Raw genomic sequence first — 14,292 nt, 5'->3', positions numbered from 1 at the left:
CTGACAGATTCTGTTCTCATTGCATAGTTTGCTTGTTTTCTAGTTCCTATGACTTATATTTCTCAATATAAATTGTAGAAATGATATGGTATAGTAGGCATTGTGTGAGAAAAATTATGAACCTTGTCTTTGACAGTACCAAAGTGAATGGTTTACTCTTTATCATACTAACCTATATCACGAAGTTTCGTTAAGTTTTGTGTGATTGAAGTTTTCAAGCTTTGGGTGAGATATCGATATGAGGAGAATAAGGAGTGGAAAGACCCTAAGCTTGGGGATGCCCGAGGCACCCCAAGGTAATATTTAAGGAAGACTCAAGCGCCTAAGCTTGGGGATGCCCCGGAAGGCATCCCCTCTTTCGTCTTCAAAACTATCGGTATACCTTACTCGGAGCTATATTTTTATTCGTCACATGATATGTGTTTTGCTTGGAGCGTATTTTCAATTTTACTTGCTGTTTGAATAAAATCATTGGATCTGAATTATTAAATGAAAAAGAATCCTCCCATGGCTAGTTAATTATTTGACTACTCAGTGTCCTTCACTATTATCTTTTGGAGTAGTTTGTCATTTACTCACGTGCTTCACGTATATCCTATGAGTAAATGGTTGAATAATTGAACATCATAAATCTGAATTTATTTATGTTTCATATGCTTATACCATGGGGAGTAATGACTTCACATAGAATAAGTATAGGTAGTAAACTTATTAAAAGTTAGCAAACGTAGAATTGGTCACTTGAACAATTCATGAAAGAATATTGAAGGAAGAGAGATTTCACATATAAATATACTATATTGGACATCTTTTGTAATTGTGAGCACTCATTAAAATATGACATGCTAAAAGGTTGATGTCGGACAAGGAAGACAATGTAATGGGTTATTCTTATATCCGAAATAAAGTATATTATCTTGGATCATCCAACATGTTGAGCTTGCTTTTCCCCCTCATGCTAGCCAAATTCTTTGCACCAAGTAGAGATACTACTTGTGCTTCCAAACATTCCTTAAACTAGTTTTGCCATGAGAGTCCAGCATACCTACCTATGGATTGAGTAAGATCCTTCAAGTAAGTTGTCATCGGTGCATGCAATAAAAATTGCCTTCTAAATATGTATGATCTATTAATGTGGAGAAAATAAGCTTTATATGATCGTGTGATGTGGAAGAAATAAAAGCGACAAACTGCATAATAAAGGTCCATATCATAAGTGGCAATATAAAGTGACGTTCTTTTGCATTAAGATTTTGTGCATCCAACCATAAAAGCGCATGACAACCTCTGCTTCCCTCTGCGAAGGGCCTATCTTTTACTTTTATCTTCTACCATTATGCAAGAGTCATGGTGATCTTCACCTTTCCTTTTTACATTTTATCAATTGGATGTAAGTTTTCATGAACTATTTTTGTTGACATTACCCTTGACGTAAAACGTTGGGAGGCAAAACTATAAGCCCCTATCTTTCTCTGTGTCCGATTAAAACTTTGAACCCATAAATATCACGTGAGTGTCAGCAATTGTGAAAGACTAAATGATAGTTGAGTATGTGGAGTTTGCTAAATCAAAGCTCTGACAAAGACCCTTCCTAAAAGTAAGATGAATTGCAATTGTTTGATGACTGAGAATATAGTTTGTTAGTTTCAAGATAGTTTATGATCTATACTTTAACATGTGAATAGCTTGTTACTTGATCATGAAAAGTTTTATGAAGATGAGCTACTGTTATGATATAGAATGATGCTAGAAAAGTGATTGGAACTACCATTGATGAAACTTATGCACTTTCTAGCATTCACACTTAAATACATTATTTCTTTTATCATTTACCTACTCGAGGACGAGCAGGAATTAAGCTTGGGGATGCTGATACGTCACCAACGTATCTATAATTTAAGAAGTATTCATGCTATTATATTATCAACCTTGGATGTTTTATATGCATTTATGTGCTATTTTATATGGTTTTTGGGACTAACCTATTAACCTAGAGCCCAGTGCCAGTTTCTGTTTTTTCCTTGTTTTTGAGTTTTACAGAAAAGGAATATCAAACGGAGTCCAATTAACGTGCCAATTTTTGACGATTTTTATGGACCAAAAGAAGACCCCGGAGTAAAAGAGTTGGGCCAGAAGAGTCTCGGGCTGTCCATGAGGGTGGGGGGCGCGCCCACCCCCCTGGGCACAGGCCCCTGCCTCGTGGACGCCTCAGGAACCTCCTTGACGTGAGACCGACACCAAAAATTCCTATAAATACAGAAACCTCGAAAAATTAACCTAGATCGGGAGTTCTGCCGCCAGAAGCCTCTGTAGCCACCGAAAACCAATCTAGGCCCTCTGTGGCACCCTGCCGGAGGGGGCCATCATCACCGGAGGGCATGGAGGAGGATCCCGGAGGGGCCATCATCACCATGAAGGCCAATGACCAGAGGGGGAACCTCTCCCCATCCAGGGGGGAGGCCATGGAGGAGGAAGCACAAGGGGAGAACCTCTCCTCCTCTCTCTTGGTGGCACCGGAGTGCCATCGAGAGGGGAATCATCGCCACGGTGATCGTCTTCATCAGCATCACCATCATCATCACCATCCTCACCTATTTTACGCGGTCCACTCTCCCGCACCCCGCTGTAATCCCTACTTGAACATGGTGCTTTATGCCACATATTATGATCCAAAGATGTGTTGCCATCCTATGTTGTTTTGAGTAGATATCTTTTGTCTTTGGGTTGATTAATGATCTAGATTGGTATGAGTTGTATGTTTTACTTTGGTGCTGTCCTATGGTGCCCTCCGTGTCGCGCAAGCGTGAGGGATTCCCGCTGTAGGGTGTTGCAATACGTTTATGATTCGCTTATAGTGGGTTGCGTGAGTGATTGAAAAACAAACCCGAGTAAGGGGGTAATTGCATATGGGATAAAGAGGAATTGATGCTTTAATGCTATGGTTGGGTTTTACCTTAATGATCTTTAGTAGTTGCGGATGCTTGCTAGAGTTCCAATCATAAGTGCATATGATCCAAGTAGAGAAAGTATGTTAGCTTATGCCTCTCCCTCATATGAAACTGCAATAGTGATTACCGATATTGTTAACAATTGCCTAGGACAATTCCGCACACCGATCCACCATTATTACACACTCGCTATTTATAATATTTAGTAATATATTCTAACTTTATGATAACAACACCTACTTTTATATTTTACCTCTCCGATATCATGCAAAGTTATCCACTTCATACCCACAACGTAGTTTTATTTCTCGTTGCTAGTTGGAAGCAAATGTTCGGTGTACGTAGAGTCGTATCAGTGGCAGATAGGGCTTGAGAGAATATTGATCTTACCTTTAGCTCCTTGTGGGTTCGACACTCCATACTTATCACTTCCACCTTTGGAAATTGCTTCGATGATTCCCTGCACTTGGGGATTATCAGCCACTTCGTGGACCAAGTTTCCATGCACGTGTTGCGGCTGCGCGATGCCTACCGTCGTGCCAGCGCGACCATGCCGACCATCGGTCTAAACCAGATCGACCACTCCGTCGACTTCAATGAGCTGCGGCTTCCTGACCTGGTCTCCATCTTCACCTATATCTCCGAGGAGCTGAGCCATCTCCGCGCGATGGTGGGGGCGGAGCTAGACAAAGAGGGGTTGCAGGCTGTCGTCGCCATTGCCGGGCGAATCCTCTCACCGGAATCCATTCGTGCCATTGGACGCCGTCTTTGACGAGCAGGCTCCCGTCAACCGGGAGCGGGCTCTGCGGGCGGTTGCACCCTACATCTCCAATGTCGTGCGCCTCGAGAAGCAGAGGGACTTCGGTGGTGTTTAAGTGTCCTCTGCATGGGCATGTCCATGTCTCGGCGCAACATGACCGTTGGATCAAACTCAGATGGTGCAGATCATTCACTCTAGCACAAAGTGTCTGGGTGTGTTTGGTTGCATTCTCCGAAGGAAATATGCCCTAGAGGCAATAATAAAGTTGTTATTTATATTTCCTTATATCTTGATAAATGTTTATTATTCATGCTAGAATTGTATTAACTGGAAACTTGATACATGTGTGAATACATAGACAAACATAGTGTCCCTAGTATGCCTCTTCTTGACTAGCTCGTTAATCAAAGATGGTTAAGTTTCCTAGCCATGTGTGGCACCCACAATGCGGCTATATCTCCCACGTGTCGGGGCTCGACTTAGAGGCATAGCCGCATGGTAGGTTTCTCGCAAGAGGGGTAATCTTCACACAATCCCATGTACTAAATAAGAAAGGGATAAAGAGTTGGCTTACAATCGCCACTTCACACAATACAAGTTAAACATACATCATCCAGAATACAATCAAGGTCCGACTACGGAACCAAAATAAAAAAAGATAATCCCAAATGCTAGATCCCTGATCGTCCCAACTGGGCACCACTACTGATCAACAGGGAACGAAACAAAACAACGATTCAAGATCTTCATCGAGCTCCCACTTGAGCTGGGTTGCGTCATCTGCACTGGTATCATTGGCACCTGCATCTTTTTAGAAGTATATGTGAATCACGGGGACTCAACAATCTCACACACGCGAGATCAGGACTAATTAAGCTTAAGGGTAGGAAAGGGTAGTGAGGTGGAGCTGCAGCAAGCACTAGCATATATGGTGGCTAACATACGCAAATAAGAGCGAGAAGAGAAGCATAGCAACGGTCGTGAAGCTAGAAGTGATCCTGAAACTACCTACGTTCAAGCATAACACAAGAACCGTGTTCACTTCTCGGACTCCACCGAGAAGAGACCATCATGGCTACACACGCGGTTGATGTATTTTAAATTAAGTCAAGTGTCAAGTTATCTACAACTAGACATTAAAAAATTCCCATCTGCCACATAACCGCGGGCACGGCTTTCGAAAGTTCAAACCCTGCAGGGGTGTCCCAACTTAGCCCATCACAAGCTCTCACGGTCAACGAAGGATATTCCATCTCCTGGGAAGACCCGATCAGTCTCAGAATCCTAGTTACAAGACATTTAGACAATGGTAAAACAAGACCAGCAAAGCCACCCGATGTGTCGACATCCCGATAGGAGTCGCACGTATCTCGTTCTCATGACACACCGGATAGGTCAAGCTACGAGTAAAACCAGCCCTCAAGTTGCCCCGAGGTGGCCCCGCAGGCTGCCCGGTTCAGACCAACACTTAGAGAAGCACTGGCCCGGGGGGGGGGGGTTAAAATAAAGATGACCCTCGGGTTAATTACTCCCAAGGGAAAAGTATATGTTGTTAGGAAAATGTAAAACCAAGGTTGGGCCTTGCTAGAGGAGTTTTATTCAAAGCGAACTGTCAAGGGGTTCCCATAACACCCAACTGCGCAAGGAACGCAAAATCAAGGAACATAACACCAATATGACGGAAATTAGGGCGGCAAGAGTGGAACAAAACACTAGGCATAAGGCCGAGCGTTCCACCCTTTACCAAGTATATAGATGCATTAAATTAAATAAGATATATTGTGATATCCCAAACATATCCATGTTCCAACATGGAGCAAACTTTGTCTTCACCTGCAACTAGCAACGCTATAAGAGGGGCTAAGCAAAAGCGGTAACATAACCAAACAACGGTTTGCTAGGAAAGGTGGGTTAGAGGCTTGACGTGGAAATATGGGAGGCATGCTATAGCAAGTGGTATGTAGCATGGCATAGCAATAGAGCGAACAACTAGCAAGCAAAGATAGAAGTGATTTCGAGGGTATGGTCATCTTGCGTGCAAAGTTCACCGAGTTGACGAAAGCTTGATCCTCGTTAGTGTAATCAACAGGTTCCTCGATCACGTACTCGTCTCCCGGCTCTACCCAAGGCAAGAACACAATCAAAGGAACAACAATCAACCACGATGCAATGCACAAACAACATGATGCAAAACATGGCATGACATGCGGGATGTGACATGTAATGCATATGCGTGCTCCAAAAGGAAAAGGATGAACAAGGCATCAACTTGGCAAACCAAGTGTGCCGCTGGAAAGATGAGATGATTTCGGTCAGAATCGATATAAAGATCACCGGAATCGGGTGCACAGTTTGCAAATGGCAAGCAAAACAAGAATGGCACAATTCTGCGATTAACAGCACGATGCCATCTAGAATGCAACAAGAAACTAAGTTACTGCACTCCAACACAACAACAAAGTATATGGCAGTGATGTACACAAAATTCTTGACCAAACATGAACACTGAGCTACGACTAAATCACACAAGAGCAGGTTCAAACAAGCATGACAAAAGTGCAAAAGATATCAGCTCCACAGACTTAGTGAAAATACTAACATGCCAGGAATAACATCAGGAAGCCATGTTTAGAGCAAGCAAACAACATGTTCTAGGAACATATCATAGCAAACAAAGACATGGAATGATTCTACTAAATGCATAGAACAAAAGTCTCTTACTGAACATGAGCCAAAAAGGCACAGAAGATATGATTGAACCCATGTAAACATAGCAAGTTCTATAAACAGTTTCAGACTTGGCAGAAAACAGAGAATGGCATAAACAAAATTATGAAGGCATCTTTGCGAGCTCAAATCACTCACCAAAAAGCATTGCATGACAATATAAGCATACTAACAACAAGAAGACATGTTCATGAATCTAACCATGGCAATAGCAATTCATAGCATGCAAGGATCAATAGCAACAACCATGGCAAAATTGATTAACATGTGAATAATCTATCAGGAACATTTTATAGCAAAAGTAGAGCAACATTAAGACATGCTAGGGCACCCCATAAATGCAAACATGGGCATTGATGGATAGAGCATGCCCATATGTTTAAAACATCCTTACTGAAGATACTCAAAAGAAGCATGGATCTCACTGTAGCCTCATGTTTACATGGCATAAAAATAACTGCAGGAAAATGACCTAGTAAAATCCTAAGTCCCTGAAAACAGCAATATCACGAGGCCTAGTTTGCATGCTTTTGCTAGTCTCCACATTGATAAAAAAATACATGTCAAGCACCCTTATAAAGATGGAATGCCATAGCTCAAAACACATGTAGATCTCATGCCCATATGATGCACACATCAAATGTGAAAAAAATGACAAATCATCATAATCTGCTAAGGAAAAGGAGTAAACATTTTACAGCACTCTTGCATCAATGATTTGGGCATCAAGACGAACTCAAACAATCATGCCACAATGGAATGAAATGAAGAGCATCTCACAGTGAACATTTTGATATCTTATATGCATGAAATGGAGCTACTGTCACCAAGATATGACAGGTCAAAGGAGGCATAAAAAATATCAGGATCCAGGGACTTAGCAAAAAAACAGGTGAGCGAAGGATAGATGTAGGATACTCGGGCGAGATTTAGCAGATGCTCACCCTGGGCTTCGGCCCGGTTAGGAGGGGAAGAAGAGTGGGCCGACGGCGTGGAATCTAGGCCTGGCCCAGCGCGGGGCCGCGGTCAACGGGGGTGACGGATAGGGGCTCCTCCTGATCCCGCACGGCGGCGGCGGTGCACACCGGTGCTCCGGCGACAGTGGCTGTTCCGGTGAGAGGAGGAGACCGGAGAAGGGTGGATCCGGCGGAGCTCGTCCGGATCCGGTGGTTTACGGAGGCCGGCGAGGTCCCGCGGGGCGGAGGCGACAGATCGACGCGGGGCGACAAGCTCACCGGCGAGGTCACGTGGTCGGCAGTGGGGAATCGAGAAGGGTCCGGCGAGGTACCGACGAACAGAGGTGGAGAGCGGCGCGCTCGGGCGACGTTTGGTGACGCGGAAGCCGGGGCGACGGGCGACGAGCGGCAGAGACGGCGGAGTCCGGCAATGCTCTGGTGACGGAGGAGACGTATGACGGGCGGCGCGGTGGCTCAGGCACCCGGGCGGAGACGAACGGGCCCAGCGGGCCGCGGATGGGCTCGCGGGCCTGCGCGGTGGAGGAGGACGGGGGCGACACATGGCGGCGCGCGAGTGGACGAGGGAGGCGGTGTTGCTGAGGCGGCGGCCTCTCATTGGCCGGAGCGACGTGGCGGCGGCGGTGGACGCGTCCGACGGTGGACGGACATGTCCGGATGCACGGTGGAGGAGTGGATCTTGGGTTTTATCCGCGAAATTTCAGAGGGAGACACATATTTATAGGTAGGAGGAGGTAGGAGTGTCCAAATGGAGTGTAGTTTTCGCCCACATGATCGTGATCCGACGACGGAGGACATGGAAGAGGTTTGGATGGGTTATTGGGCCGTTTTGGAGGGGTATTGGGCTGCAACACACACGAGGCCTTTGTGGTTCCCCGGTTAACCGTTGGAGTATCAAACAGACTCCAAATGGCACGAAATTTGATAGGCAGTCTACCGGTGGTGTACCAAGGCCACTTGGAAAATCTCGGTCCATTCTGAGAACGTTTAACACCCGCTCCCGAAAAGAGACAGGAGGGGTGCGCCGGTGCAAGTAGGAGTGTCGAATTGCGAAATGGACAACAGGGAAAATGTTCGGATGCATGAGACGAACATGGATGCAAATGCGATGCACATGATGACATGATATGAAATGCATGACAAGAATAAAATACCAAAACGAAAACAAAAACCCAACCACGAAGGGAAAATCATATCGCATATATAGAAAAGGCAAGAGTCGGAGTTACAAATATGGAAAGTTGTATCCGGGGCGTTACAACACTCCACCACTACGAAAGGATCTCATCCCGAGATCTAGGATGGCACCGGAGGGAAATGGAAGAGGAAGAGAAGAGGTAAAACTAAATTGCTTCTTTGACAAACGAGTGAAACCAAAGAATCTTGAGAGGTTAAACCATTTTCGAGAAAAGAATACAACGAAGATGAACAAAGTTGAAAACACTCCATTAGAAAAGAGGAACAAGGAAGAAACAAATTCGGGCAGAACTCCGGTTCAAAAGAGATGCAAGACTTGATAAGATGAAAAGAACTTAAGCAGATGGCACAACACTCCGGTTAAATGGATAAGCATGAAAAGAACACGATCCTCATATTTCGAGATGATGAGTGAAGAGATCAACATCACAATGTCTCCGGAAGAGAGAATAGAAGATAGATCATTGGAACGAAAGAATGGAGAAGAAAATGACAACTTCTACCACAAATGAGTTTGGAAAGCACCCTTCCAAAAAGGTTATAACTGTTGGGGAACGTAGTAATTTCAAAAAATTTCCTACGCACACGCAAGATCATGGTGATGCATAGCAATGAGAGGGGAGAGTGTTGTCTACATACCCTCGTAGACCGATAGCGGAAGCGTTATGAAAACGCGGTTGATGTAGTCGTACGTCTTCACGGCCCGACCGATCAAGCACCGAAACTACGACACCTCCGAGTTTTAGCACACGTTCAGCTCGATGACGATCCCCGAACTCTGATCCAGCAAAGTGTCGGGAAAGAGTTCTGTCAGCACGATGGCGTGATGACGATCTTGATGTTCTATCGTCGCAGGGCTTCGCCTAAGCACCGCTACAATATTATCGAGGAGTATGGTGGAAGGGGGCACCGCACACGGCTAAGAAAACGATCACGAGGATCAACTTGTGTGTCTAGAGGTGGCCCCTGTCCCTGTATATAAAGGAGCAAGGGGGGGTGCGGCCGGCCCTAGGAGGAGGCGCGCTGGAGGAGTCCTACTCCTACCGGTAGTAGGACTCCCCCCTTTCCCTAGTTGGATTAGGACTTGGGGGGAAGGAGGAGAGGGAAGAAAGGAAAGGTGGGGGGGCGCCGCCCTTCCTCCTTGTCCAATTCGGACTAGGGGGGAGGGGCGCGCGGCAGCCCCTAGGCCTCCTCTCCTCTTCCTCCACTAGGCCCATTAAGGCCCATTAGGTTACCGGGGGGTTCCGGTAACCTCCCGGTACTCCGGTAAAATGCCGATTTCACCCGGAACACTTCCGATGTCCAAACATAGGCTTTCAATATATCAATCTTTATGTCTCGACCATTCCGAGACAGCTCGTCATGTCCGTGATCACATCCGGGACTCCGAAAAAACTTTGGTCCATCAAAATATATAAACTCATAATGAAACTGTCATCATAATGTTAAGCGTGTGGACCCTACGGGTTCGAGAACAATGTAGACATGACCGAGACATGTCTCCGGTTAATAACCAATAGCGGAACCTGGATGCTCATATTGGCTCCCACATATTCTACGAAGATCTTTTATCGGTCAGACCGCATAACAACATACTTTGTTCCCTTTGTCATCGGTATGTTACTTGCCCGAGATTCGATCATCGGTATCTCAATACCTAGTTCAATCTCGTTATCGGCAAGTCTCTTTACTCGTTTCGTAATACATCATCTCGCAACTAACTCATTAGTTGCAATGCTTGCAAGGCTTATGTGATGTGCATTACCGAGAGGGCCCAGAGATACCTCTCCGACAATCGGAGTGACAAATCCTAATCTCGAAATACACCAACCCAACATGTACCTTTGGAGACACCTGTAGAGCTCCTTTATAATCACCCAGTTATGTTGTGACGTTTGGTAGCACAGAAAGTGTTCCTCCGGCAAACGGGAGTTGCATAATCTCATAGTCATAGGAACATGTATAAGTCATGAAGAAAGCAATAGCAACATACTAAACGATCGGGTGCTAAGCTAATGGAATGGGTCATGTAAATCACATCATTCTCCTAATGATGTGATCCCGTTAATCAAATGACAACACATGTCTATGGTTAGGAAACATAACCATCTTTGATTAACGAGGTAGTCAAGTAGAGGCACACTAGTGACGTTTAGTTTGTCTATGTATTCACACAAGTATTATGTTTCCGAATAATACAATTCTAGCATGAATAATAAACATTTATCATGATATAAGGAAATAAAATAATAACTTTATTATTGCCTCTAGGGCATATTTCCTTCAGTCTCCCACTTGCACTAGAGTCAATAATCTAGATTACACAGTAATGATTCTAACACCCATGGAGCTTTGGTGCTGATCATGTTTTGCTTGTGGAAGAGGCTTAGTCAACGGGTCTGCTACATTCAGATCCGTATGTATCTTGCAAATCTCTATGTCTCCCACCTGGACTAGATCCCGGATGGAATTGAAGTGTCTCTTGATGTGCTTGGTTCTCTTGTGAAATCTGGATTCCTTTGCCAAGGCAATTGCACCAGTATTGTCATAAAAGATTTTCATTGGACCCGATGCACTAGGTATGATACCTAGAACGGATATGAACTCTTTCATCCAGACTCCTTCGTTTGCTGCTTCCGAAGCAGCTATGTACTCCGCTTCACATGTAGATCCCGCCACAACGCTTTGTTTAGAACTGCACCAACTGACAGCTCCACCGTTTAATGTAAACATGTATCCGGTTTGCGATTTAGAATCATCCAGATCAGTGTCAAAGCTTGCATCAATGTAACTATTTAGAGCTCTTTGTCACCTCCATATATGAGAAACATATCCTTAGTCTTTTTCAGGTATTTCAGGATGTTCTTGACCGCTGTCCAGTGATCCACTCCTGGATTACTTTGGTACCTCCCTGCTAGACTTATAGCAAGACACACATCAGGTCTGGTACACAGCATTGCATACATGATAGAGCCTATGGCTGAAGCATAGGGAACATCTTTCATTTTCTCTCTATCTTCTGCAGTGGTCGGGCATTGAGTCTTACTCAATTTCACACCTTGTAACACAGGCAAGAATCCTTTCTTTGCTTGATCCATTTTGAACTTCTTCAAAAAAATTTCAAGGTATGTGCTTTGTGAAAGTCCAATTAAGCGTCTTGATCTATCTCTATAGATCTTAATGCCCAATATGTAAGCAGCTTCACCGAGGTCTTTCATTGAAAAACTCTTATTCAAGTATCCCTTTATGCTATCTAGAAATTCTATATCATTTCCGATTAGTAATATGTCATCTACATATAATATCAGAAATGCTACAGAGCTCCCACTCACTTTCTTGTAAATACAGGCTTCTCCAAAAGTCTGTACAAAACCAAATGCTTTGATCACACTATCAAAGCGTTTATTCCAACTCCGAGAGGCTTGCACCAGTCCATAAATGGATCGCTGGAGCTTGCACACTTTGTTAGCTCCCTTTGGATCGACAAAACCTTCTGGCTGCATCATATACAACTCTTCTTCCAGAAATCCATTCAGGAATGCAGTTTTGACATCCATCTGCCAAATTTCATAATCATAAAATGCGGCAATTGCTAACATGATTCGGACAGACTTAAGCATCGCTACGGGTGAGAAGGTCTCATCGTAGTCAATCCCTTGAACTTGTAGAAAACCTTTTGCGACAAGTCGAGCTTTGTAGACAGTAACATTACCGTCAGCGTCAGTCTTCTTCTTGAAGATCCATTTATTCTCAATTGCTTGCCGATCATTGGGCAAGTCAACCAAAGTCCACACTTTGTTCTCATACATGGATCCCATCTCAGATTTCATGGCTTCAAACCATTTTGCGGAATCTGGGCTCACCATCGCTTCTTCATAGTTCGTAGGTTCATCATGATCTAGTAGCATGACTTCCAGAACAGGATTACCGTACCACTCTGGTGCGGATCTTACTCTGGTTGATCTACGAGGTTCAGTAGTATCTTGTTCTAAAGTTTCATGATCATTATCATTAGCTTCCTCACTAATTGGTGTAGGTGTCACAGAAACCGGTTTCTGTGATGTACTACTTTCCAATAAGGGAGCAGGTACAGTTACCTCATCAAGTTCTACTTTCCTCCCACTCACTTCTTTCGAGAGAAACTCCCTCTCTAGAAAGTTTCCGAATTTAGCAACAAAAGTCTTGCCTTCGGATCTGTGATAGAAGGTGTATCCAATAGTTTCCTTTGGATATCCTATGAAGACACATTTCTCCGATTTGGGTTCGGGCTTATCAGGTTGAAGCTTTTTCACATAATCATCGCAGCCCCAAACTTTCAGAAACGACAACTTTGGTTTCTTGCCAAACCACAGCTCATAAGGCGTCGTCTCAACTGATTTTGATGGTGCCCTATTTAACGTGAATGCGGCCGTCTCTAAGGCATAACCCCAAAACGATAGCGGTAAATCAGTAAGAGACATCATAGATTGCACCATATCTAGTAAAGTACGATTACAATGTTCGGACACACCATTACGCTGTGGTGTTCCAGGTGGCGTGAGTTGCGAAACTATTCCGCATTGTTTCAAATGTACACCAAACTCGTAACTCAAATATTCTCCTCCACGATCAGATCGTAGGAATTTTATTTTCTTGTTACGATGATTTTCAACTACACTCTGAAATTCTTTGAACTTTTCAAATGTTTCAGACTTATGTTTCATTAAGTAGATATACCCATATCTTCTTAAGTCATCTGTGAAGGTGAGAAAATAACGATATCCGCCACGAGCCTCAACATTCATCGGACCACATACATCTGTATGTATGATTTCCAACAAATCTGTTGCTCTCTCCATAGTACCGGAGAACGGTGTTTTGGTCATCTTGCCCATAAGACACGGTTCGCAAGTACCAAGTGATTCATAATCAAGTGGTTCCAAAAGTCCATCAGTATGGAGTTTCTTCATGCGCTTTACACCGATATGACCTAAACGGCAGTGCCACAAATAAGTTGCACTATCATTATCAACTCTGCATCTTTTGGCTTCAACATTATGAATATGTGTGTCACTACTATCCAGATTTAATAAGAATAGACCACTCTTCAAGGGTGCATGACCATAAAAGATATTACTCATATAAATAGAACAACCATTATTCTCTAATTTAAATGAATAACCGTCTCGCATCAAACAAGATCCAGATATAATGTTCATTCTCAACGCTGGCACCAAATAACAATTATTTAGGTCTAATACTAATCCCGAAGGTAGATGTAGAGGTAGCGTGCCGATCGCGATCACATCGACTTTGGAACCATTTCCCACGCGCATCGTCACCTCGTCCTTAGCCAATCTTCGCTTAATCCTTAGTCCCTGTTTCGAGTTGCAAATATTAGCAACAGAACCAGTATCAAATACCCAGGTGCTACTGCGAGCATTAGTAAGGTACACATCAATAACATGTATATCATATATACCTTTGTTCACCTTGCCATCCTTCTTATCCGCCAAATACTTGGGGCAGTTCTGCTTCCAGTGACCAGTCTGCTTGCAGTAGAAGCACTCAGTTTCAGGCTTAGGTCCAGATTTGGGTTTCTTCTCCTGAGCAGCAACTTGCTTGCTGTTCTTTTTGAAGTTCCCCTTCTTCTTCCCTTTGCCCTTTTTCTTGAAACTAGTGGTCTTGTTGACCATCAACACTTGAT

The sequence above is a fragment of the Triticum urartu genome, chromosome 7 (assembly GCF_003073215.2).
Source record: "Triticum urartu cultivar G1812 chromosome 7, Tu2.1, whole genome shotgun sequence".
Taxonomy (NCBI): Eukaryota; Viridiplantae; Streptophyta; class Magnoliopsida; order Poales; family Poaceae; genus Triticum; species Triticum urartu.
Note: the sequence above shows the minus strand (reverse complement) of the source record.